Source organism: Oncorhynchus tshawytscha, linkage group LG02 (genome assembly GCF_018296145.1).
Source record: "Oncorhynchus tshawytscha isolate Ot180627B linkage group LG02, Otsh_v2.0, whole genome shotgun sequence".
Taxonomy (NCBI): Eukaryota; Metazoa; Chordata; class Actinopteri; order Salmoniformes; family Salmonidae; genus Oncorhynchus; species Oncorhynchus tshawytscha.
In genome coordinates, this window is record NC_056430.1 from 37,209,564 (window position 1) to 37,213,267 (window position 3,704).

Consider the following 3,704-nt stretch of genomic DNA (forward strand, 5'->3'; position numbering starts at 1 on the left):
AGCGGTTCACAAACAACTTTTGACAGCACAGTATTTAATGTTTCAAGCTTTTATATACATAGTAAACCGTCGCCTATTGGATTATAGACTATGACAACTACCCGACATCGGATGGAAATACAATTATACAGCTTTTGGTTAATATTGTGTCTTGAATTTCGGTGAAAGATTAGGCTGATGTGTGCATATAGAGCTGTGCGTTTATGCCTATGGAGAGTAAATAGTTATTGGTTACGCGTATTTTGCGTAGTCGCACTATTGTCATGTTTCCTTTTTTATTATCATTCTATATACTCATGTTTCACAATAAGATTTAAAAAATACGACTCCGGTGGGACTCGAACCCACAACCTTTGAATCACTTCGATCCTTAACCTAGAAGTCCAATGCGCTATCCATTGCGCCACGGAGCCGCTGGGTACACGTTGAGAAGTTTGAAATACAAACGGCAGCCTCGAATGATGCACTCTTTTGTATACGTCATTCTCTCATGTTTAGAGTAGTTTAAAAAAAAAAGAACAATATTTGAATTAAAATCAAATGTCTCTAAACACACCAAACGCTTTATTGTATTTGTTTTCAAAATAGACCACAGTAGGCTAAGATTACTCAAGCTGTAGCCTACAACTCAAGTTTTGATCATATATTAAACTTAACACAACTGTTACACCACTCCAGCACTCAGTAGCCTATAATTGATTACATATTTGGAATGTGTTGCTCTTTCTTTACAATATTGTGGTTAAGAAACCCTATGAAATGCTACCTCCCTGACAACAGTGAGTCAATGAAACGTCTGGTTGCGACAACCAATCATATCGTCGTCTGCAACTACGATTTGCACTCATCAACCAATCCGAGACGCCAGTGCAACCATGTTATAACCAATTGACCAATGAGAACAGAGCTATATAATTGTGAGGAACGAGACCATGCGCGTCTCTCCTCTCATTCAACTTGCAAGTAAGCATTTCATTGCACTGTTTACATCCAGCTGTATCCTGTGTACATGACCTATAGTAATCTAATGAGCGATATCATCACCATTGATAAGGGCTGGCCAGTCGAGGTTACCCTACCAATAAGTATTTGTAGTGGATTCAGGGGTCGTGTTCTACTAAACATAACACACTCGCCAACCCGACATCGAATCTCGTAACGGCCTGTATTTAGCTTAGAATCGTTCATTTTTATGCTTTCTTAATTTTCTTACTGTGAGAATCTGACAGCAGAAAACCCATCGTGTTTATTCCGTCTATCCCCGCTCATCTCATGCCGTAAATCTGTCATCATCCATAGTCTATTTTTGTCAAACCACTCACCCTCACCAGGATTTGAACTGTATTCAGAAGGTTAGGCTAAAAGTTCTCATATCTGTAATCCAATACACAAGATAAAGGGCTTAATCTATTAATTTAAGATCAGGTTTAAAAACCGTAATATTGGGCAAGTTGTTTTGATTCTTCAATTCGACCTATTTCCTTGATTTATAGAGAATTTACCCTTCGCTAAGCCCCGCCCCCGTGGTTACTGTTGTAACCTTGGGCAACAAATTCTCCAATTTCCAATTCTAACCACTGGCGAAATCCCCTCACAATGATCTCAAACTGTTTTTTTTATTACACAATTAAATTAAACACAGACTACACCTTGCTAATCGGGAGACTCTCAGGTATGTTGTGGTGGACTAGCATTACAAATTCTTCATGTGAACCTGGTAAAAGGATGGTTGTAAGTGTGGCAAGCCACAAGTCGTATTCTGATGTCGACAGCAGATTAATTTGATTCATAACATGTCCAATTTAGCCTACTAGTATAATTTTTTTTTTTATTGGGGGGGGTATATTTACTGGCTAGCTAGCTAGTGTTAGCAATGTTGTGCGGTCTTCAATGAGGTTTAACAGCGGTTGGCATCCAATAAATGTTGCATTACCGCCACCTACTAGACTGGAGTATAACTCCCTTACACTAGACTGCTTGAATTTTTAAAATAAATAAATCATCAAATACCCTACCATCTAACCCAACATTCACTAAAACCCCACCACCCTACTCCACTATTTCAATCTATCTATTCCTACCTCAGGCCAACAGCCTGAAAGGACAAGACAGAACACCACCACTCAGGACACCCTGTAACTCTTCTGACGTCAAGTCTCGTACACCTAATTATCTCTCTGCAGCTGCCACCACAACCTCAATTTTATGCTACTTATGTTCCATCTCTGAAGTACAATTGATAACCATTGCTATAAATAAACCCTGGAAATCTCAACATGCCTCTCTCGCCTTGGGCTTTTAGGGGGTTCCTGAGTGGCACTGCATCTCAGTGCTAGAGGTGTCACTTTTGGCACTGCATCTCCGTGCTAGAGGTGTCACTATAGACACCCTGGTTCGAATCCAGGCTGTATCACATCTGGCTGTGATTGGGAGTCCCATAGGGCAGTGCACAATTGGCCCAGCATTGTCTGGGTTTGGCCGGTGTAGGCCGTCATTGTAAATAATAATTTGTTCTTAACGGACTTTCTTAATTAAATTTTAAAAAAAAAATTCAGATCCCCAGCCCCATGGGCACCCTTACAATTAACACACTTTCCCCAATGCTACACATTCTTTTGTCTCATGCCCTTCTGCACACTTCTCACACCTAGGAACCTCCCTCCTACACACTGCTGCCACACGCCCATAAGCTTGACACCTGTAATAATGTAATGTATTCGGCACAAAAGCTCATACTGGATAACTTATACTTATATATCTTAATATCAATTTGTCGGGCAAAGACTCAACATGAACACAAAAGAACAGACAATGACTCCTCTGTTTCACCACTCACGCCATCCTGTCTGCGTCGCACTAAACGACAAGCATCACAAACACCGGGAATCTTCCCCTTCAGTTGGGAAACTTTCACATTTACTGCTACCCAAGTAATCAGGCCTTTCAATGACGCCCTTTTCTTGAGAGCAAAACAATTCACATCTCTTGTCCCCATTCGTTTAACACGGAGCACCTGCTCCTTCTGACCAGCAGAAACACAAACAATTATCACAAGACCGCTTCTGGTTACCTTCACTGATTCCACAGCACCCAAATCTGTTTTCACCCACCCTGAAAATACAAATGGATCAGCCAAAAGGCAAGTGTCCACTTTTAATAAAAACGTTTACTCCTACCATCACAGGCTCATCTTTATCCTGACCCTCGGTGCAAGCCTTGCGCTCTCAATCCGGTGTACAGCTCACTCTGCTTACACTTTCTCAATGTAGGGCGGTCAATAAGACAGTTTGACATTTAGCCTATTGGGTTGGGGAGGTGGTCCAAAACAGGTGAGGGTTGTCTCTAACTTTTTTTGGTTGCTTTGGGGAGGGTTGTATGTTTTTTTATTGGCACAGGGGAGGGTAGTGTGTTTCTTCCCTGGTTTACATTAGCTCTCTTGTAGGTTTTACTATATAATTTATTCTATCCTAGCCACATTTCCTCATCGGCTTGCATGCACTTTCCCTATATCAAGGATGTTTTGGTACTTCCCTTATGCACACCGCTTTTCTGCAGGCTAACCTTTACTATACCTCAGGTCAATATAGGGTGCGTTAGTTAAATCACTTTGGCTATCTATTCCGATTTCAGAGCACTCTCATTTGATTGTGCCAGAGCGCAGAATAACTGATGAATTTACGAACACCCAACACCCATTGAAGTTG

The 3,704-nt window shown here is 41.1% G+C and overlaps 1 non-coding gene across 1 annotated transcript; it reads right to left on the reverse strand.

The window, feature by feature from the left end:
• Positions 1–323: 323 nt before the first annotated feature.
• Positions 324–413, reverse strand: trnar-ucu. Its single transcript is given in 2 exon segments — positions 324–359; positions 377–413. It is a non-coding gene; the product is annotated as a tRNA-Arg (tRNA).
• Between the last annotated feature and the right edge of the window lie 3,291 nt (positions 414–3,704).